General features: G+C 45.6%; 1 protein-coding gene across 1 annotated transcript in view; it reads left to right on the top strand.

Moving 5' to 3' along the window:
* Positions 1–23,897, top strand: part of ZFAND3 (zinc finger AN1-type containing 3) — an 898,079-nt gene that overhangs the window by 415,727 nt on the left and 458,455 nt on the right. The gene's annotated exons all lie outside the window — the stretch shown is intronic.

Here is a 23,897-nt window from a genome sequence, read left to right as displayed (position 1 = left end):
GGGAACCTTCCAGGACGCCGAGCGATAAACGCTTGAGACGAGTCGACCGCTCGAGGTCACTGACACCGTCCGAGACCTATCACACCTCGAAGGGAAAATCGTCGAAGACTGCCTCCACGCCCTCGAAGCAGACTCTGTCGACGACCACTATGTCGTTGACGCCTTTATCGACGCCGAAACCCTCGGCACAAAGGCTCCAACCAAGCCAGGGCAGCCAGAAAAAGAGAAGGAGAAAGTTACAAAACATTCAATTTCTTCAGAGCCTGGTACTACACCTCTTCCTCCTCCTCTCCCAGAGAAGGTTTTCAAGCCTCTCCCAAAGGAGTTTTTCAAATCCTTGACCTCAATTTTTGAGGAACAGGAGAGATCTGAGGAGAAAAATGTACATTTTGGATTGGAATATGGCACCCCAAATGTCCCAGAATGCTTGATCTCGGAGGAAAACCGAATGAGGGATTTGGTGGAGTCTTTACATAATGCAAGTGGCATTGACGCTTCTCCTGAGTGACTTTGGTAGACCAGATCCAGGAGAGCATGCCAGTCCATCTTACCGTCAGTTAATGACCAAGGTGGTAGATTACTTGGGATGGGCTAGACCACCAGCCCAATTCGTCCAAGACGATTTAACAGACATATTGGACCATGGTCCCACTGAAGACCCAGTACTACCTTTTCATGTAGCCTTACAAAACAGGGTGGCCAAGAATTGAGAAATTCCGGATTTTATTCCTCCGGTAAATAAGTCCTTCGCATCAAAATACCGCCCGCCAGTAGCGACCCCAGCTATCTGTCAAAACATCCAACTCCCGAGAATCTGGTCATACAGGCAGCCACAGCTTCCAACAAACTTGCGTACCCGTCTATCCCTCCAGACAGGGACGATAAGCGTGTGGATGGTTGGGCACGGAAGGTATTTTCAGCCGGGAGCATGGCATTAAAATCTGCCAACTCCACATGTGCCTTGGCAACAGTTTCGTACACTCTGGGAGTGCATCGCAATGGCGGCGGAGCACATGCCAGAAGGGGAAGAAAGGGAAGGTTTCCTAGCCATCGTTAGAGATGGAAAGGAGGCCATGCAGGAATTCCTTCAATCTGGATTGGACACTGCGGATAGTGTAAGCAGGCCAATGGGCCCTAGCACGGTAATGCGCAGGTTTGCGTGGTTACGGACGTCGGGTTTTGCACCGGATGCACAGAACCGCCTTCTGAACATGCCTTTTGACGGGTCTCACCATTTTGGCAACAAGGCTGACGAGAGCCTTGAGAGGTTGCAGACCTCAAAAGCAGCGGCCAAATCTTTAGGAGCTGCTATTAGGCAACCTCAGCCTTTTCGTGCGCAAGGGCAATCATGGAGGGGATGATCCAATCGTTATTAGACCTCATATGGAAAGAAGAGAGGAATGGCCAGTCAAAAGGGCCAAAGAAAGGCCACTCGTGGTGGACGAGGAAAACGTGCTAAGCCAGCTCCAGCTGCAGCCTGTTTGCCATCAGCGGCTGCAACATCCGCCACAAAACCACTTTGAGGACTTGCATCACAAAACACCTGTAGGAGGCAGGCTGTCGCAGCATCTGCAAGAATGGCGAGCCATTACTTCAGATGTTTGGCCTCTAGAAATAATAGCCCAAGGCTACTGCCTTCCTTTTCTAAAGCAACCTCAAAGCAATCCACCAGGGAGACACCCGTTGAAGTTTTCAAACCCGCTCCTACAGCAGGAAGTTCTAACCCCGCTGGAGAAAGGTGCTATAGAACCAGTGCCTGCAGCAGAGAGGAACAAGGGATGGTACTACCTGTATTTTTTGATGCCCAAAAAGGACGGAGGACTGAGACCCATCTTGGACTTAAGAAACTTGAACAAGTTCCTCAGGAAAGACACATTTAAGATGGTTACCCTTTCTCAGATCCTTCAGGCCCTTCAACTCCAGGACTGGTTGGCGTCATTGGACCTCCAGGATGCTTATTTTCATGTACCGATTCATCTCAAACACAGAAAATACTTGAGGTTCGTAGTTGGCGACTCACACTATCAGTTTCGAGTCCTGCCATTCAGGTTGACCTCCGCCCAAGGGTCTTCACCAAGTTAATGGCAGTGGTGGCAGCGCACCTCCGGAGAGGGGGGGATTCATGTCTACCCCTACCTGAACGATTGGTTGATCAAAGCGCGCTCTGCCGAGCAAGCACTGGATCATCTGAAAGTCACCTGCCTCTTCCTCCACAAACTGCGCTTCTACCTCAATTTCAAGAAGTCTCAAATGACACCTTCCCAACAGCTTCAGTACATAGGAGCTGTACTAGACACATCCTTGGGAAAGAGCTCGCCTCCCAAGATGAGGGCTCAAGACCTTCTTCAGATGGTTTCCAAATTCCAAAATGCCCAAAATCTCCAGGCTTGCGACTTTTTAAGGTTGCTCGGCCTCATGGCATCCTGCATCTTTCTGGTGCCAGAGGCACGGTTGAGGATGAGATCCCTTCAATGGGCCCTAAAGACTCAGTGGTCCAAGTTTTCGGGTCAAATGACGGATCTTCTTCAGATTCCGAACAAGGTCAGACAAGACCTTCTATGGTGGACCTGTACAGAGAACATCCTAAAAGGAGAACCTTTTTGGCAACCATGGCCGGAGATCACAGTAGTGACGGACGCCTCACTCCTGGGGTGGGGAGCTCATGCCAACGATTTGACAATCAAAGGTTGTTGGTATCCATCGGAACTGGAGCTTCCTCTCTGTTTAAGGTACTGTGTCCTGCCTGGCCTCCCTTTCTTCGGTTTGCCCAAGGTGACCCTAAAATCCTTGGCTTGCCAACTGGGTTGGCCCAGACCTTCTAACTTTACCTTCTTGAATCGCCCCAACCTATTTTGAACATTCTGCAAAGACTTTTAGTGCATTTTTAAACCGTGTGATCCTGGGCACATTTTGCTTTGCTCCCTTTTAAGTGGGCCTGGCCTATGAACTTTGGCTCTACATTCTATACTGCCTTTATTCCCTTGCTGAGAACTCCTAAAAGTGTTGGAACCTGTTTTATTTCTATGCTCTGCTTTTTTCTCTCCCTTTAACTGAACTATTGGAGTGCCATCAGGTTATGCGCTCACATCTGTTTAACAAATGGTGGTGTTTTAATTCTGACTTGTCTAATAGTTATTAAGGGAGGTGTGTATACTTTACCTGACTGTGTTTTAACTTGCTTTTGATTTAGAATGCTATTATATTGCCTAAAGTGTGTTTTAAATAAATAATATACTTTTTATACAAAGCTCTGGTCAGTGTTTTTGTTCTACTGTGTCTTTGGCCCTATTGTGTATACTCTATATAGTGCCCTACTCTTCTTGAGAGAGGTCTGACTGCTCAGCCACAGCTACCAGGTAAATCTGGGTGGTGCAGACTGCTACCAATTGGGTTTACTGCTTACTCCTGTAGTCTTAATCTTTTTGCAGTGTTCCCTAAGGGAACTGCACAGGATTCTGCTTAACAGCAGTAAACGGGGCTCAAAGAGACCAGCTACAGGCGCATAACCATTCAAACACGTGTTCTCATTCATGGGAGGATGCCTTGCGTAATCTCCACTAAAAGAAAATGCTCTAACCTTGCCGCTGAGTCGCTTCCTCCAGAATGCTCTTTGTTTGTGTCCAAATAGTTTTGAGCAAGAGCCGAACGTTGCCCAGTGTTTGTTCTTGGTGTCTTTGACATGTTAAAATGTTAAAGGTATTTGTACAGCGCACCGTCACCAACGGAATTGGTCCCCAGGCGGATCTGTAAACGATAAAGGTGGGATGGGTTAGTAAGGTGAAGAAGGGAGTAGGATAGTGAGAGGAGTGGTGTTCTGTTGGCAGCTTCAACTCGGTATACACCGGGTGCTGAGCTTTGGTGTGGGTATCGGATCGGAGTCAGTCCGCGTGTGCTGCTGTTCCGGATTATGTGTTGCAGTGTTGTGAAGTGCGTGCGGCTTGTATTGCGAGAGATGGTTGTGTGAGTTTTTTGAGTGAGATAAGTATGCAGAGTTTGAGTTTATATTGGTTAGTGGGTTACCTGACCTTTACCATGCTAACATTCACAGTTCTGTCTGAGTGTGGCACTTGCCGGCCCTCACATTCCCATCCAGACGCGGCGCAGGCCAACACTCAGGACTCCATCCAGGTGTGGTCATGCCAACACTCATACTCCCACCCAGATGTTGCGCAGGCTAGTGTCTGGAGACCCGTCCAGGTGTGGGCATGCTAACATTCACAACTCCATCTGAGCGCCACGCAGGCTGGTGTTCACAACTCTAGGTGTGGCCCATGTTAGCATTCACGTTTTTCTAGGTGCGGGCATGTTATCCTTCAATCGATCCTATCCAGAAGCGACGCAGGCCAGCGTCTATCTAGATGCGTCTGCCGGTCTGGATATGTTCGTCCGGTACGTGCGTGTCGGAGAGTCAATTGGGCTTTCGTGTGGGTCTAGGTATGTGGTCAGTCTCTGCAGCCTTCCTTTGTGGCTATTTTCCATTATGTCTTGTGCTCTGTCGAGTGGTTGGTTCTTTGGTTTGAGTGTTTGTCCAATTTGAGAGTGGTCGAGGTTGGAGTTATTTTCGTCATTGTTTTAATGTCTGGGCATTCTAGTGCATCTCCGTTGTGGTTATGCTTTGAAGAGGCATGATTTGAGGAGGTTTCTGAATGCTAGGTGGTTTGTTGTATTCCGTATATTCTTAGGTAGGTCATTCCAGGTTTTAGGTGCCTGGTGAAAGACGATCCTCATTTTTTTTTTCTGTTGTAGGGTTTTGGTTCCAGGCGTATGTCAGTGCTTGATCTTAGTGTTCTTGTCGGTTGGTGTAGGTGTAGTTTGTCGCTTAGGAATTCTGCGCCTTGTTTGTGTATTGCTCTGTGCGTGATGCACATGGCCTTGAACTTTATTCGCTGTTTCAGTGGTAGCCAGTGTAGTATTTTTAGCGCGGGTGTGATGTGTTCTCTTCTGGGTAGCTTGAGGAGGAGTCTGGCTTCTGCATTTTGTATCCGTTGCAGTTTTTTTAGAAGTCGTTCGGCATGCTCATGTATAGGCTATTGGCATAGTCCACTCTGGACATGATCAGAGCGATGATGGTAAGTGTTTTGTTGGCGAATGACGGGAACGGTAGGATCCTTTTTGCTGCTCGCAGGAGGAAGAAACTTTTCTTGATTACCAAGTTTACTTGTGGCTTCAAAGTGAGGTTGTTATCCATCAGGACCCCTAGGTTTTTTACAGTTGATGATGGTTCTGGTGTGGTGCTCTCTTGGCCAGGGGATGTAGTTGATGTCTCCTCCCTTTTTTGAAACAATCATTATCTCCGTTTTGCCTGGGTTGATTTTGAGATGGTTGAGGTTCATCCAGTTGAATATGCCACGAAGGCAGTTCTCTAGTGTGGTGTTTTCTTCTCGGGTGTCTTGTATGTTGAAGATTATTTGAGTATCGTCGGCGTAGTTGTAGCATGTGAGGCCGTGTTTTTTTGATGAGTTTGATTAATAGGTACATGTAGATGTTGAATAGAAGCGGGGAGAACGATGATCCTTGTGGTACTCTGCACTTGGAGACTCTGGGTTTGGATTTACAAGGTTTCATCCATATTGTTTCTGTTCTGTTTGTTAGGAAGGATTTGATCCATAGTAGGGCAGTGTCTGTTATCCCTAGTCCTTCTAATCTCTTTATGAGGATGGCGTGGTTGACCGTGTCGAAGGCTGCAGACAGATCAAGGAGAATCAGGGCGGTGCCGTTGTCTGAGTCTGCGTTTGTTTTCAGGTCGTCCCATAGTGAGAGGAGAGCCGATTCTGTTCCTCTCATAGGTCTAAAGCCAACTTGTGCCTGGTCTAGTAGGCAATGCTCTTCTATGAATTCTTGGGTTATTTGGTTGATGTACGTTTCTAGCAGTTTGGCTATGTAGGGTATGTTGGAGATAGGTCTTTTTAAAGGTGCCAATTGGTTTTCACCTTTTTCAACATCTGCATCGCCCCTTCCAGTCAAGCCCAATCGTCTCCATGTGCGTATCCTTCCAACACACCTTTAATTTCCAATGGAGGCATTGTCGTTGCTTCTGGTTGTGGGAGCGGATTCAAAAAGGTAATTTTCTTAACGGGATAATTCCACCAGGCGGAACCCCAAGGTCTTCAGTGCTTCACGGTTACTCCAGACCATTTGCGAGATCATATTTGAGGCTTCGAGTAGTGACGCTGCAGCAATCATTTAAGAACGCGGCAGAGGGTGCGCCAACAGCAAGAGTGTATACCCTTCCATCTGTCTGTACTTGGCCTCGAGGCGCAGATTAACAGGTTGGGCTGAGTGTGGCTCGAGCCACCCCTTCTTGGCCAGAGCCACAACATACTCCTGCATCAGGATAACCGTCTTGGTAGAGGGTCTTAGGGTGAGGACTTCTGCCAGGACCCCCTCCTGGGGCTGCTCTACCTTGGTTAGAGGAAGGCCCAAATATTCTGCCAAACCTGCAAACTTGTGGAAGGCCTTTGTTGATGACGGCGTGTCAGGGGTCCTCCTCGTCTGTGTCCACCTGAGTGTCTGTGGAGGAGTGCTGGGTGCCATTGGCTGCGGTGTGGAGACCAGAGCCAGAGGCTGCTGTGGAACAGCCTGTACTGTGGGAGGCAGGGGAGCCAGAATCGAAGAAGCCGGCAGGGTCAGCAGGGGGGTCAGGGGGATGCACTGGGGCCTGTAGCGCCGGAGCCATGGGAGGAATGACTATGAGCGCCGGTGAAGCGACCTGGAGGGAGCAAGTCCCTGACTGCATCCCGCAGGATGGCGCCCATCTGGGGGTACGCATCAGTGTCGGTAACCTTTCGAAGAACCCACCTTCGGAGGCTGAAGAGGTGGCAGGTGATATTGACGGAGTGGCTGGGGGCTGCTGGAGCACACAGCACACTGCCTGGGTTGCAGGGAGAACCTTCCCTGCACTGCTGATGGATAAACTGTAGGCTATGTACCTGGTTGACACCAGTGCCACCTTGAAACTCATTCACCGGCCTGCTCTGTTCCTAGGAATGGCATCGGACGAGCATCCATGTGGTCTGGCACGGTAGCCATTTTGTCATGCCACGTGCCAACGGCGTGGTGCCTGGCTCCCTGGGCCCAGCCTCCTCCAAGACTCTTGGTGGTGGAGCGAGCGGCCTAGCCTGCACCTCAGGCCTAGGCCTGGGAGGCGTATTGCCCTCTGCAGTGTCGCCGGTAGTGCTGCGTGCCGGCACCCTCTCAGACATTCAGCCGTTACTATAGCGTGGCCCATTGGATGTACACCTGGTAAAAGAACCTTGCGGTCCCTCAGCACTGTGCCCGGGAGGGTCTGAAGACCCCCTCGGCCGTGAGGCCGATAGCTGGACTAGCCTCGGTGTATGTGTGCTGGTACCAGAACCCGAGAGATTCCTCCCGGTCAGGCATTTCCTAGGGAAGGAGTCGCCCTTACGGGGTGCGATGGAAAATAACAGCCCTCCTTTGGGCCTCAATCTCTGTCTGAATTTCAAGTCTTCTGGAGGCGACATTTCGAAGAGCTTCCTCCACCTAGCTAGCCTGTTCTTCAGTCCGCGTGGAGTCAATGCGTTGCACGCGGTACAACCTTCCCAGCCGTGGTCGGGACCAAGGCAGCAGAGGCAAAGAGCATGGGGGCTGCCGTAGGAAAGAGCCCCTCACAGGCTAGACACCTGCTGAAGCCCGCTGAAGTCGACATTAGCCGGGGAGGAGCATGATGCCGTAGCACCAAGTACCTGAATGACAAAAGACAAAGAATCCGGGGAAGAGCATGTGTTATTACATGGCCAAACCCAGGTGCACTGGTGAAATCGGCCCGTTCCCATCGACGCGGAAAAGGGGACTGAGGTCTGGCACTGGGGGTAGGGGGCCGAGACAGGGTAGTGCATGTTCCCAGGGTGTCACCTCCGCACGCCTCTAAATTTAAAGGGGAAGAAGGTTTTTCTGGTGAAAAAGGTTGTCTCCCGTCCCTAGGAAGGGACGCCCATGCAGTATGGAGGAAAGGGACAGGATTTAAGATTAATTAAGTTAATCACCCTTCCAAGGACAGCCTGGTAGAGCCCCTGGGTTTGGGAGCTGGTAGCCTTAACGGCCTCAGGCCTGCCAGAACCTGAATCGGAGGAACCCCAGGTAAGGAGTCGCCACGCTGTGGAGCTGTGCTGAAAAGAGGGCCTATCTGGTCTTGACGAGAGGTCCTGGAGACTAAATCCTTAAGCATATGCCCTCTGCTTTGTTTTTGAGACTGTCTCAAGAGACTGCAGGTTACGGTCTGGCTTGGCTGGCCTGACGTCTTACTTCCCCAAGCCATTGTCCCTGCACCCCTACACTTCTAGGAGAATGAAGACGTGCATATCTTGGGCTGCGAGAAAGGGGCGGAGCAACACGCACACTAAAGTGAAGTATACCTCCATTGCCCCCTTCGCTCGACAGCCGATTGCCAGGCACCTTTTATTCGTAGCTGCTTCTCTGGCTCGCGCGTGCGCAGATGTGCTCCATTGCAGGTCTTGTGTTCCTCCCTCGGAGCAGGTGGCATGGATTCTGCTTCCCCCATGAGAAGCGGGCAGACAAGGATGACTCTGACACTGACGATCATGGCCACAGACGTGTGCTGGACTCGGATATCTGCACACAGGGTCCGTCGGGGGCATACAATTGCCCCGGCACCAACTAAAAAGTGGCCCACAGTTGCAAATGGAAATTCAAACATCCTCACAAAAGGCATAAATAGCACACAAAGGGGAGTTTTTTAAGGAAATGTGATACAAATTGAAAATGTTAAAGAATATGTATTCAGCAACACTGGTCAAAGCTATTGGCCACATAGTGAATTAACTCTTCAAACTGGCCCATATTGGCCCAAAAAGTGGCCCACTTTCACCCAAAAAACTTGCCCACACAAGCATTTTTCGTTTTGGTTCGGCCATGGGCCCATTGTCGTATAGGCCAGTCCGAGTCTGTCTGCACCCCATCTTCCTCCGGGATATTCCAGGTGTTCGCCTTAATGTTAGCACACCTGGGAAATGCACATATGGCACTCTAGGATCAAGAGTCGGCGCCAATATAGCTTTTAACTGGACTCTTGTCTGGTGAGCATATTCTATCCGTTCTGGGGCTTATTTGGATTTTGTTTTCATTATATATGTAGGTCTACAAAAAGCAGCAATGCATGTGTTACCCCCACACCCCTCTGCTATTGATCTAGCTGAGACCCCTGGGAGACTCTATGATCCCAGCAAGGGTGTGGTTGGTCCTGAATCCCAGTCCTACTTGCGTGTCTGTCACTTGTCCCGTTTGTGGTGTTTGAAAATCTGGTCCCCTTAATTCTAGTTGCCTTTTTATGTCCAATTGGACGTAGCACTCTTTAGCACCCCTCCTGTACACGAGTGGAGTTGAAATACCGACACATCACTTCCGTTCCTGGCTGAATTCAATCTAACCGCATAAAAACAGCGTGTCCCAGGGATGGGAAAGGAGGCCCTTTGGATGCCCGGATATAAACAGCATCTGTCGCTACTCCACCGGCTGTGAATTAGAATCCACCGAGCACCAACGGTCAATAGCATCTTCTGCTTTCAGAGGCCTTAATATATGCAGCGTTTTACTAATGAGCCTGTCGCTAATTAATAATAAAGCGTATGTAAGTTAAATTGACCAACTGCTATAGATTTGAGCTCTTGCTGTAAAGACATTTAAGAATGGTGTGAAATCGAACGCGAAATCTTTTTTTAACAATAAATCATTCTAATTGTTTGGCGCAAAAGAAAGTCTGTTAATGATATTCATACTTGATCAAAGAACAATTTCACAACCTTTCTCGTGCTGCTGTTCTCGCTTCACAAGCAGCTCGAAAGATTCAGCAGTGGAACAGCATCCGCCGCTGCGGCAAGGAGATGCCTGCGTGTGTTTCTCCAAGTAAATGTTACCCTGTTACCCAGGAGCACCCTAAAGAGCTTCTTTGGCCTACTGAAGAAAACCTTCCGCAGCGCTGAGCAACATACCCTATTGTATTGACGGGTGTCGTCTTGAAGCATTTATTTTCTGTGCCTCCAAGAAGGTGGCGATTTTGCGGGATGCAACTTTGTGCTTGGAGGTTGAAGCAATGAGATTCTTTCAGCATTATTAACTTTTTAAAAAAAAATGTGCATCACATCTTTTTAATGTGTGATTTATTTATATTTGTACATCCACTGCAGAAAAGTTGTAGTTTTAGTCTGTTATACTCCTCGCATTGTGTCAATAGGGCAAGTCGAAGAGTCTGAGATGTTATGTCAGATTGGCAGTGCGCATTTCTTAATTCTGAAGCCCTCCAGTAACTTCTTTTGTTTTAGTTCTGATATGTAAAGGTGGACATTTGTGTAAACAACAAATCTCCATTACTACTGTTGCTGGCTCTTAAAATTAAAACCAGTTTCTTGATGAAAATAGCCTTAAGCCATTCTCTGGTCATGCCCACTGTCGCCGTCCTTTCTACAGCCATTAAACGAACCAGTCAGTCTCTAGTTTTTTCTCTGCGTATGAAAGACAGGCTATTACCCTTTGACATTGGGCATTCTTTACAAACTGTACATGGAATCTCGGGCCCATTCTCCTGCATACATGATGAAGGCATGTTCGTGAAATGACACCAGATAAGCTGGCGGGTGTCACGGAAGGGCTTCAGTCTCTTAAACCAGAAGTATATATCCAATTGTAAACTAAATCCACAATTGGGTGTAGTATTTTCAGTGCATACTGAAGACACTAGTTCTGTCATTGTTCCTCCTATATTGAAAAACCTATAAGAAGAGATGCTTTTGAATGGTTGGGCATGTAATATGACCTTTTGGGTTGAATACATATCTCTGATGATATCCCCTGCCTCGGTTTGGGGTCCTTCAGTGGAATGATGATGATGGGGGGGGGGGGGGATTTGGGTGAGGGAAGAAGGGTGGACAGGTATCTCACAAGGCTAGCACATGATGATCCTGGGGGTGGTATAGGAATCATCCCCTGGTCACGCCTGCTTAGTCACCATCGTGGAGCAGGGAACAGTCACATTGAATGGCAGTCTAGCAGAACTGCAGTGACTGCACGCTTGGTAACCTTGTACATCTACAGATAGAAACGAGAGGGCTCAGAGTTAAGACTGGAAAATGGACAGCCATGCATTTGTTGCACACAACGTCCACTTGCATTCAGTTAAGGACAGGTATGCTCTGGGAGTCCACCCTGATGGCAGAGTTAGAGTTTGACAACCAGAATGGACAGCCCAAGAGGACTGTCTATCCAGTCCCAAGAAGAACTGATGGCCATTCTCAGGGTCGGCGCCCTCTATCAAGCCCTACACCAACTGCACGATGATGGGGCTGAATTTCCTTGTCCCATGGAGAAGCTGGATGATAAAACTAGAGTGTGGCAAGCAGAGAGAACTACCCAAGGGGAGGGATGAGCCATACCAAGTTCCACATCAGCCCTGCAAGCCGCTCGTGAGGGGTTGAACCAGACCGCCAAACCTTGACTAAGCTAAGACAACAGTCACCTTTAACAAGAGCGGATGGAAGGTTGGATCAAAGCCCACAAGTTCAGCGTGGAGGTTTGGAGTAAGAGTTGGAAACCAGAAAGTGGAGATCGGAGTTGTTTGGAGAAGGTTGGCAGACGTGCGACGATTGAGCAAGACCTGGAGGAGAGGTCTAGGAGGCTGAGAATGACTGTTACTTGTGGGCCGAGAGACACAGGAGACTAGACCAGTGACCTAAGTGACCTGGGACAAGAGGTGTAAGGAGTGGGAAAGTCGTGGCTAAAGGAGGTGAAATTGAGAAAGCTAATAATGGCTAGAGGGTTGGAGAAGGTGGGGAGAGTTATACGGACAATTGATCTGGAAAGCAGTGTACCAATATATTTGAATTACATTATAGGTTCTACTACAGTGGCATCACTAGTCTTGTATCCCCACTCCTACAGTTCACCCCAAAATTCTGGGAAAGGAACAGACAGTTTTTTTTAAGCAAACTCAAATTATTTGAAGTAAAGTCAATCTAAGCAAAGGTGGTCTCCAGCTTTATACGAGGGAAGTCACCACAATGTTATATACTCAATTAGCAAAATATTTTCCCTGCCTGCATGAATCTCTCTATTTTACTAAACCCACAAGCAAGAATTTCCATAATCAAATTTATGTATATATTAAACTCTAAAAGATACTAGGCATTCTAAATACACACCTGTGGCTTGAAAATAATTCTCTCAAATTCCTTAATCTCGCCAAATTATTCAAATGTTTAAAATATACATACAGTCTTAATTTTCTTTATTACACGCACCAATTATAGAATGAGGATACTTTTTCTACATGAACTGCTGTGCGGGGGATTCTTACCCGTGTGCAATCTTCTTGAAGATGTGTATGTGCAGCTTTCAATCTTTGTATAGCTTCAACACATTCCTATCCATTTGTCTTCAGATCAACAGGTTTTTGGGCTGAAAATGTAACATTCTACATTGAAAGGTACAATATTAAAGCACCCTCGCACTTCCACATTAAACATAGGTACTGGAGCATTACAGGACAAGGAATAGTATTGGTTAAACACTTTGCACAATTTATTTTTTAATAGAATGAATTCCCTCAACTGCAATTGCACAAGCACCTGTTTACTGACGGGTTCCCAACGGCCGCAAAATTCAAATGATACTCCATCAAACAATACTGTTTCTTGACAACACTATTGTCCGTGTGATTCTATGCCGACATGCGCCATGGATTCTATTCGGTGCTTAATTTTACAAAAATAATGTGCATTTTAAGTTTGCACAAAAGGCTGTCAGTTTTAAACTGCGCTTCTCAAAATGCTTTTTGGAAATTACATCTCGCTTTTATTCAATTTCAAATCGAGAACACAGTTCCATTTTATTTAATGCTGCACTTGTTTATCTCTCGGAGTAGGATCCCTCTTGGCTCCCAGTGCTCTATTCCCAGGGTTTACTGTGGACAGCACTGCGGGCAATCTGGGGTTATATTGTGGTTTTCTTACATACATTTTAAATGTGGCTTCTTATTGTGGGAGATTAGCTGTTAGCCTCTCTCTGGGGCTTTTGCATCAGCAAGGTCCCTTTTCAGCTGCCTGTCTGGAAACCAATATCGGTCGCTGAAAGGTCTTCTTTCTCCAGCCTGCCTTGAAACCAGTCTCCATTGGCCACAGTTTTCCCCAGTCATCTCCTTCCATTTGTACACAGAATAAAAATATCATTTTCCAATAATAACTATCTGTGTGCAAACTATTTTATAATATAAAACTCTTACCCTTCTCTTGATTTGAAAGAATGGGATCTCCCACCTCCCTGCTAGCCCCCCATGTAACCTGACTAGAAAGGTGGGAGCGAATCTCACTCCTAAACCTATGGAAATGCCTTTGTTTTATGATATAATTTAAGAAGTGAATGTGCAAGTTTAATAGAATAAATATAATTATAATATATCAGAAGTAACAATTCAAGATGCTACCTGTCCCTGTGTCAGATCATTATTTTCCTTCACATTCTTTCTCATACACTATGCACATTTTATGTAAGAGGTCATTGTTATGTATAAATTGCAATGGCTGTGACCGCTCCTTTTTCTTTTTATGCATTAGCTGGCATCTGGCAATCTTTCTGGGGCAAAACTAGTTTGAACACAGTGGCCTCTGTCTTATAATGAACATTCCTAAGGTTGGGGCTAGTTGCTCCAAGACGACTCCAGGGACTTGCACAGACAGGTCTAATTTCAGGTTTAGTCACCCTACGTTTCCTAGGGTCATCCAGATGTTGCACCCCTAGCTCACTGTGCTCAGAGAGGCACAACTCCACCTCAATGAGGAGGCCCAACAAGGCAGAAACGCGTGTATGGGGTTGCTGTTAGTACTCTTGTTCAGAAGGGAATTGCCATAGCATTTCTATGCTGGACTGCCCATATGGGCGGGACCAAGACTGATATGCAAATAGTTATTTCCCATCGATGAAAGGCACAGTGAGCTAAAGTGTGGCTGCGGACTCTCGAGTGGGTACCTTCCATGTTCGTTCTCAGAGGGGCACCTATGGACTTTTTTTTTTTTTTTGTGCAAATTTCAAGTTAAATAGAAATGCAGTGTTCAAAGTTATGCCATGGAACTTTGAATAATGCTTCTTTTCTTCATTAAACGTAACATTATTTTAGTTAAATGAAATACATTGCAGGCTACAATTATTGAAAACCATTGCTGGATACAGTTATTGTAAAGCAATGAAAGTTTATTATAATATAGAAGTGAATTTTTCTTCTCTGTTTTTGGGACCCAGGAACATAATACTGTGATGAAATCGCAGAATTGTTAATTTGGGTTTATAAAGATCCAATAAATATTCTGGCATCCACTGAATGCTTTTGCTGGCAAAACAAACTTGTTCTTTTGGATGTGGCAGTAATTCTAAGTTCCACGTGCATGCCTCTGCATCTCCTTCGCATTGACGCAGGCTGAGAATACAACATGAACACATAGTGCTCCGTGGAGTGGCAATTGAGGTGATTTAACACCTTTGACCGAGAAATATAAGCAAGGAAACTGAGCTGGGGGACGACAATGGGGTGGGGAGTCAAATAAGGAAGCAGGAGCCTGAAAGAAAGGGCCTAGGGGCAGAGATCCTAGGAAAGAGACCTAGGCAGAGTAGTTGTTCACCCTTTCATCCTACCAAGATTCTGTACAGTTTCTAAGTGTTAGCTCACTAGTGCCCTCAGTGGACCCAATTCGCTGGTGCCTATATTGCAGCAATATTTTAAAATGTTTTTGAATGGAAAGTAAGAAGTGTAAATGAAAAATATTTGAGATGGTTAGTCCTTTTCCCTTTAATTTCCTAAGAGGGCATACTTTAATATTGCAACAAAAAATGTGGGCAACGTTTTAGATTGTAGTGCCCTGTAAGTGCAGCCTTCATGAAGACCCACAGGTGGACCTTTGAGAAAATTCTGAACTGTCAGGTCCACATGCAGGACTGGGAGGTGCCTTGTTGGCAAACTAGACCCCTTTAGTCCTTTGCTATGGGAACTTGACTATTCCACTGAGGAACCGTTCCAGAGAGCAGACTGTGGATCTAGGAGACAGACAACAGGCAAGTAATATCAGGCCACAGAAGAGCAGGATAAAGAAAAGTGAGGGGTCCCTGTGAACCAGTACTTGCCTGGAATCAAAATAGAACCCAGAAGAATGAAGCCCCGGACCAAGAGGCTTTAAGACTTTCTCTTATTGCAAAACCCTTTATCTGAGAAGGGAACCCAGAGAACCACCCGAGGCTGGAGAAGCCCTTTTTGAAATGTTTGTTTCCTGAATGTTTAGTTAAGGCTATCAGACTAATCCTGACATTTCAGCTACCTGTAACTCATACACAGCTTTTATTTTGCACTTGCACTGTAAAGATTCCCTAATAAAACACTTCATGCTTGGATTCGTCTGGTCACTTTACCTCTCTGACCTGACATACCAAACACATCTTAAACAAAACAAATGTGGATTAACAACAAGTTATGCATTAATTGATTGTTCCATTGGATATTTAGGGTGGATTGTTTTTTTTACATCGCGTTTGCCTTATCACAAAGAAAATAAAAGCAAGTTATTGAAGTTGACTTGCTGGCACTGAATGATTTTTTTGATTTAGAATTTTGGAATGCATCATTGCATAGTTAAAGTGTAGCATAAAATTTAAACGAATATCCAAGCTCATTTTATTTCACAAACTCTAGCGAATTCCCACTGGGCCGGGAAAGGACACCCCACACTATATCCCTGATCAAATGGCATTGAACTCTTCCTGATGCTCAACCCGAATTGTCCTCTAAGATGTCGATAGGCCTGAAATTCCCAGAGAAGTCGATGGTACTCGAAAATGTCAATAAGCTCAGTCCTTCACAGCCAGGTGATTTGAGTCTGAACACATCTGATACTCTACTCTGTGTGTAATCTATAAATGGCCCTCAAGCATTTAAGAATTGGGTGATTTGACTGTTCCTTGGGGTGGCAATGTTCATATGCACTGCCAAATCCACAATTTAACCCACCACATCCAGGTTAGAGGACCATCTTTTATGTTCCAGTTTTCTGCCAAAATCTGTCTTGTAGCATTTAGTGCCCTTCTTAAACGTTTTTGTCAGAGTTCTGTCGCTCACAATCCACTGCCTTGTGGCAGCATAACCATGTTTGTAAACATGTATCATTCCACTCAATAGTGTAGCTGAGTTCCCAGGCGTCTGGAACCAACCGTCATAATTGCAACCGTGTAGGACAACCGAAGGGTCCAGTAGAAGAGTATTTTCTGTGATTGCTCCAATCTTGCCAAGGATCTTGTTCCAGAAAATAATGGGCGTTAATGTAGCACCAGCACATTTGGAAAAGCTACCCATACCTGCTGCAATTACTACAGCACAGATGAGACAATAGAAATATTTTTTGAAGCAGAGGGTCTCGGTGGGAAGTAAGATACCATGTATTGCACACTTCATAAGAGGTATTTTATTGTATTACAGCTGGGTGATCCATCGGCTCTTTTTCAGATCCTTTGCCAGAACTCAAGATGAATATCCCTATCCATATTTGTCTCACCATAGAATATACTTCCTATAGTTCTTTGCACATAATGATGCTACTACCGTACATTTCACAATGTCAGTAAGATCTGTACAGAGTAGCTTTAGCAACACGCACTAAGAATTTGTGTCAACAGTAACAGTAACCATCATAAGGGCTAAAGGGTAAATGCAGTGCCAGAGATTAGTGCAGTACTTGCTTCCAAACTAAATTGTACATGTGCAGTTGAGCACTGGTGATAAAGGTTGCCAGTCAACTAAAGTTAATATGAATTTACAGACTTGAGTGGTGACAAAAGCTGTGGAACAGAAACTGAAGCCCATACGCTTTTTGCTCCCTAATCTTTAAAGTTGGGGAGTAAAATTATTTTTTAGGCAGTTATAAAGTTAATCCCAATACCAATGGGAGTATTTAATAAGTTAACTGGAAAACAAAAGTTGTATTCATGCACAGTAAAAGATCAGACAGTGATAGCGTTTAGTCCTGTGACTTTGTGTACTATTGATCCAAACCAAATATCTGTGTAGCTGTGTGGATGAAAGGAGGAGGACAGGCTTTAATATGCTCATCTCCTATTTATTGTTGACAGTATTTTCATACTCTTTTTAATTTTTGTGAGTATTCGGCTATTTTTAAGGAGTAAATGTGGATGATACACCCTTTATCGTAGGACTGCCCAGGAGTCATCCCTCTGCAGCCACTCGGTAGCATTTCAGTGTGATTCTGATTTTTGTGGGCGCATGCCTTTGTGGTATTTACCATTGGCAAAATAAAATCTTGGAGCAAGCCCGAAGAGCATGCAATGTTAACGATTATGGTCTATAAACCCTCTCCGATTAAGCACGAAAATCTTAAACCAATTGTTGGTGTTGCAGCTCCAGGCTCTTTTATATAAATTACATCTACTACATAGGATTGTCGAGCTTTCTCCCAATTTGAGGGGGCAAAACTGCCATGATAGAGGCTGGGGCAATGTCCTGCTGCTATAGCTAATGTCAGCGTAAGTGTACTGGTTTTGCGAGAGTCACAGAAGCTGCAGTCAGTTGGCTCCGCTCTCATCCATAGAATAGAAACTTAGCCGTACTACGTTTCCAATCTATGGGGTCCCTAAATGAAACCCGTTTAACATCGATCTTTGGAGCCTCTTTGCCTGGTGATTCTGCTATCTCTCCTGTGCAGATGAGTTGTCAGTGTTTCTTGGCAAATGGTCAATATCTGAGTCTTGCTCTCTGAAGTAGTCTGGATCAGAACAAATTCAGAACAATTACATGTACGCAAAATTGAAGTCATTGCGTTTGGCCCTTGGTTGCATTTTGATTTTGCAGAGAGCAGCTCTGCGTGTCTAATTCAAAACCGATGTTTTGGTTTATACAGCTCAGGTATGCCTATGCCACACACATCTACAAAGTACAATCCCAAGCATTGGGGTCCTTGAGGTATTCTTTTTAGGAACTGATCAGTCTCTTTTCGTTTCTAACTTTTTGTTTAAAATCTAGTTTCCCCCAACATTGACTCTTGTTCTACTCCAGTGGTGCATCATCACACCGATGCTTTTGCTATAAGTGAAATTTAAATTGGGTTCTTATATCGTCCTTCGTGCTGTAGTCCAGCCTCTAAGCGGGGGACTGGGTTTGGAACCCGAGCTGCAAAGCGGTGCCTTGTTTCCAAGACAAGTGTGTTGCCCCTGTGCTATCCTCCCGGCTACAGGTATTTTGTAAAGCCTCGCTCTGCACTCCAATTGGAAGCAATAGACTTTACTATGAAAAATGCACAAAGGTTACCACTCACCCACTGTTTTCTGTGTACAGCTGTTGAGGTGGACTGTGCACAGTTACGGGGGCAAGGAGATGGCAGCAAGATTGAACAGGATTCGTTGTATCCATCTCCAGATAGCAGGAATCTCATTGGGCAGGGGTGCTTTTGAGGTTCATAGTTCTTCCTAAGATCTTACCTAATGTTGCAATATTTCTGTTACAGATGTAGTGCTCCGAGTTCTGTTAGGTTCACTTGCACCCTTTGAAGTATGTTCGACTCTCAGAAATGCACTCCCGGGGAAAATAACCCCATTTGGTGATTGGTTTGTCCCCTCTATTCCACTGTGAATTTCAGGCCCTGTTTAGAAGGTCTCACTTAGATTTTGTCGGCACAAGAGATTCTTAGAGGATGAAATTCCTTTAGTGAAGTCCCTTTTAATCACTTGAAAAAGCGGAATGAAGAGGGGAAGATGAGGAATATGGAAAACTGTCTTGTAGGACACACAGTGGCTAGTAGCTCCCGAGATACTGAATCCCTTGGTATGTCTGAAGAGAATGAACAAAGTGTATTTTATTAATAAGAAGAGTACTTTGTTCATTGTGTATTCAATATGTTCAAATACCAATGTGATGACCTTAAACGAAAACAAATTAAATCCAAAAAATGATTCCTGTGTTTATGCATGTGATACATTTTACATTTGCAGCAAAGACTGGTAACCGGTACAAATTATTGTGCAAATGTTTTTGTAGATTTATTATTTATTGACCTTCCAACAATGGCTCTAGCTTCTCTTTTGAGAGTGATCTCTGAGCAGGTTCTTACACCCTCCTCTGCGCCCTGTCGAGAGGTTTTCACCTTTGTGACCCTTCCTTTTGTCCCCGAATTTTGTCCTTGGTAACGATTGCTTGTGACCAGTTAAGCCTGCCCTGGCGGCAACAAAAGGTAGGGTGCAGTGTGAACACACAGGGGAGGGCAAGCTGTGCCCATAACACAGTGACCGATGCAGGTGAGAATTTCATGGTGTCAGGTTTTTGCACCGAACCTTAAGCCCCATACGCAAATTGCTCCTTCTCACCTCTCTGCTTTGGAGCTCAGCATCAGAGTCTGTCTCCTGTGGTTGTTTTTCCAGCAATGTCCACGACTCCTTTCCAGCACTCTCCATGGATGCTCACAAAGGTTACCACTCACCCTCTTTTTCTGTTTCCAGCTGTTGAGGTGCTCTGTGCACGGTTACGGGGGCAAGGAGATGGCAGCAAGATTGAACTGGATTTGTTGTATCCATCCCCAGATAGCAAGAATCTTAATGGGCAGGGGTGCTTTTAAGGTTCATAGACCGAAGCGCATCTGGACCAGAACCCACAGCAGTTGCTTTACATGATGCAGTATATATTACTCTGTGCAAGGAAGCAGCAGAACTAAATAGACTGGCAAAGTGAATTAAAGCCTGCACCTGATTCATTGAGAGAGAGTGCTTGAGACAGCTCCCTATTTCCCTTCTGCGTTCTCTTTAGCGAGTCTGATTGGCTATATTGGTGCAGCTCCTATAAAATAATCTCTATGGGCCTTTTGAAATGTTCTGTCACTATCACTCAGGGGTGTTTGTTCACCCATTAAGCACCCCATCGGTATCTGTCCAGCACCTCTCACCTTTCCAATTTACCAGCTGTCAGTCTTACCACAATGCTCTTCTGAATCCCTAAAGCGTTAATTGCGACCATTCCCTGCATGTAATAAGACCACTCTGTGATTTGCACACTATAGACCCTTCCGAGACGAGTGCTCAGGAGTGCTCGCTATTTCAGATGGAGAGTGTGAGCAGCATGATGGATCTTCCGAAAATGAGAGGAATTGTGTTTTGTATTACAGGTTTACTTTGCTACAGGTGTCCATGGTCTTCTTTTAATGTAGTTGGTGCTCTGCAAACATGATGTGAAGTACATTGAACGTTCGGTTATCTGTGTGTGTGTGTGTGCGTGTGTCCTGTTTGCGATCCTGTGTGACAGAGCAGCTTACAGATGCTGGACCCCTGAAGAAGAAGCTTAGGGCTGATATCTGAGTAGCTGCTCGGATTGTGGCTAACATCTCCACAAGATCTCATATCACTCCAGTATTGAAATGCCTGCGTTGGCTGCCTGTTGCCCAGAGAATACAATTCAAAACAACGTCTATCATTCACAAATGCATGTATGGGAATGCCCCTTCGTATCTTAAGGCTCTACTACGACCCTACAACCTTCTTGCACCCTCAGCTGCTAACTGATGAACGCTACAAGCGTAGTCGTGCTGGCGGTAGATAATTTGACTTCAGCCTCAGTTTGGTGGATCATGGGACCACAGTGCCTGTGCCTAGCTTCTAATTTTGTCTTTCAAGAAACACCCGAGAACACCTTTTTAAAAAACACTTAACATAATTTTCTATGTTCTGTTATGGATTGATTTTTATATGAATAACTTTTTCCTCTTGTTTTGTTTACTATTTATAGTAATGTCTTGTGTGTGAAAGCACTTTGGCGACCATTGGTTTACTCTTCAAAGAAATAAGTCCAAATACAATAAATCTCTTTGCAGGCTGTATGGGCTGGGGACTCTGTTACATATGAAGGGAAATTAAAGACACAAAAGAATGTGTTCCAGGAATCTATTCAATTAATGATACGACCTTCAGGGATCCTGATGAGCAGTAGATCTAAGAATCTCCTGAGTATTGAGGATCGAGAAGATGAAGTGCAGCAAATTTCATTTCAACATGAGACAAATTATAGCATTTTGTACATTATAAATGATCCATTATGCTACATTTGTCTTCCAGGTGTGCCCTCGTCCTCCTTTACAGACCTATATAGATGCCCAGACTTTTTCACAGAGGTCTGTTTTCATGGCACCTATCAGTCTTAATGGGCAAAAGTAGCTGCTACTATCAAGCAAGATAGGCTCTCGTAGGCTAAAAAGCAGTAGCTAAATAGCTCCCTGCAATTTTATTTCTTGGTTTCTTTTATAACGTGCATATTACCATACCGGAGTTCGGTGTCTAAGCGTGGATCCGGGATTCAAACCTCTGTTGCTCTGCGTGGCTTTGCTTCCATGACCAGCGTATTGCCCCTGTGCTATCCCCGTTAAATTGCCATCACAAACCTGTATTAGCACAGCAGCCTTTCAGACTAGTAGAATGAATTCTAGCAAATGATAACAAAATCCATAGGTCAATTAGATCTTACTATGTAAGTCTTAAAGCATTATTTAGAGAGTCACAATATAAACTTAAAATAGTACAGTAAAACTTAGTGAGCATGGCCTAGTTCCAGCGCTCACGCTTAGAGAGACCGCAGAGACTGGGAAATTAAACCAATTATCAAAACAGATCTATGTAACCTTCACTTACTTTGAAGGGTTCTGAACCTTTACAAGAGCATAGGCCTAGTGTTAAGTATTTATAGACCTGAATTATCCTGCCAGATCTTAGCCAGTGCTCTTGCTACTAGAGTAAATGGTGGGAATGCGTAGTTCATCTTCCGGGGCCCAGGGATGAAGGAACATTTCCGAAGCCATCGGATCTCCAGCTGAAGAATCTGGGTAGCTGTGTATTTATACGTGATGTGAATATATCAGTTTGAAAAGGACCCCATCTCTGTTGCAGACTCGAACATTCCCTTGTGTAATTTTCAGTCACTGTCTGTAAGTTATGTCTAGTTCCACTCGGCTACTAAGTTGGACAGCCCCAGGAGGTACTAGGCTGTTATCGAGATCTGTCTGTCTAGTCTTTGGCCATCTCTTCCAGATGTCTTGATCTTGTACCCCCAGGTGGTTGATGTACCTCAATGCTGATATGTTGTCCGTCTTCAGTCGGATACAAGAACTGGCCTTGTACTTGGCGAACGCTCTCATTGCGAAGGAGCCTGCCAAGAGCTCAAAGCAATGCATGTGTAAGCTCAGCTCCTGACCAGACCTTTTCCCTCCTGTGGCGAGGTCATGCATCTGTCCCCTCAGCCTTGCCCACTCGCGTCAGACTCTTATCACCAGATCCGGTGCGAACCCAAATATTATTCCGTCGTTCCATGCCTCCATATGGTTCCACCACCACAGAAGCTCTATCCTCTCTTCCATCGATAGCGAGACTTGCTGTGTGTAGCAGATACTTCTCCTTAGATGGGTCGCTTTCAATCTCTGGAAGGCCTTTTAATGCAGCGGATTCGGAAATTTGGTTTGTATTGTGGACGATAGCAGGCCTATCACTCTAGCCAGCTCGCTCAGGGAGAAATGGTCCTTGCTCAGAAAGCGTTGAATCTCCTTTTTTTATCGTGTGTACCTTATGCCACAGCAGCCTGAGCGACGCATGTACTGTCTATCGTAAAGCCCAAGAATTCCATAGTCTGGGAAGGTGTCGGGTCCATTTTCTCCCAAATCACAAGAAATCCTAGACTCTGAGGGAGAACTACTGCCCTCTGTCTGTCGGCATAGAACTTCCTTGTCCTGTGACATGAGGATCATGTTGTCTAGGTAAAGGATTAGATGGCATCCTTCGTCTCTGAGCTTTGCTGCAATGGGTTTCATGAGTTTGGTGAAACACCAAGGAGTGGAGGGGAGCCCGAATGGCAGACTCACAAACGCCCTTTAAAGACCTTCCCATCTGAATTTCAGAAAGTGTCTGTGTGGAGGAAAGATGGACACTGTGAGGTAGGGCTCTTTCAGATTGCGACGTACAAGCCAGTCTCTCTTAGGCTCTTACTGGCATTAAGGCAGAAATCATTGGCAGAGCACCAAGCATGAATAGGAGTCAGGCAGTCAGGTCTGAGGGAGGAGAAGGAGGAGGAGGAGGAGGGGGTAGAGGATGGCAGCTTGAAAGAGAGCTGTGTGTCATCTGCATAACACTGGAAACGAGGGGAGAAAATGGAGATCAGGTGGGCCAGGTGGATGTTGAAGAGCTATGGCGAACTGATAGAGCCCCGAGGGATGCCACATGTAGAGTTGTGGTGGAGGTGAGAAAAGGGCCCATTTGCACTTGGGAAGGTCTGGTTGAAAGGAAGGAGGTAAGCCACGCCAGTGCCCTGTCCTTGAGGCCTAGAGTATTATGGAGACTGTTTATGAGGATGGAGGGTTTCTGTGTCAAAGGCAGAAGAAAGATCAAGGGGGATCAGAGCAGAGGGAGTCCAGGTTAGAGAGTAGGTATTCACGGGTGTTCAGAAGAGCAGTCCAGTGCCTCCGTTTTCCCTGAAACCAGACTGTTTGTCATGGAGGAAGCCAGCCAGCCAAATTGTTTATGGCAGTTCACAACCATGCTTTACTTGTTGTCTTGTTAAGTAGTGTTGTAGGGTAAATTAAGGTTTAATTGGTAGTGTGATTGACTGTGTTTTAGGAAACTAGTTAATTTGAATGGAGTGTTTCTAACTTATTCTTGGCATTCACCATGTTTGAAGACTGACTTTTTGTAGGATGTAGCATGATTGTGTGTGAATTTTAACCCACCGCCAGGGCAATCAAAGGGTTTTAATGTTGATCAGAATTCCATAGTGCTGCACAGTTTTGCATCTCTGTTGCAGGATATCCCACAACCGAGCATACTGAGAATCGCATATCCCTTTTCCTTCTGATTATATAGCATTGCGA

The sequence above is a fragment of the Ambystoma mexicanum genome, chromosome 4q (genome assembly GCF_040938575.1).
Source record: "Ambystoma mexicanum isolate Mex_15411 chromosome 4q, UKY_AmexF1_1, whole genome shotgun sequence".
Classification (NCBI taxonomy): domain Eukaryota; kingdom Metazoa; phylum Chordata; class Amphibia; order Caudata; family Ambystomatidae; genus Ambystoma; species Ambystoma mexicanum.
This window is presented reverse-complemented; position numbering and strand designations above follow the sequence as displayed.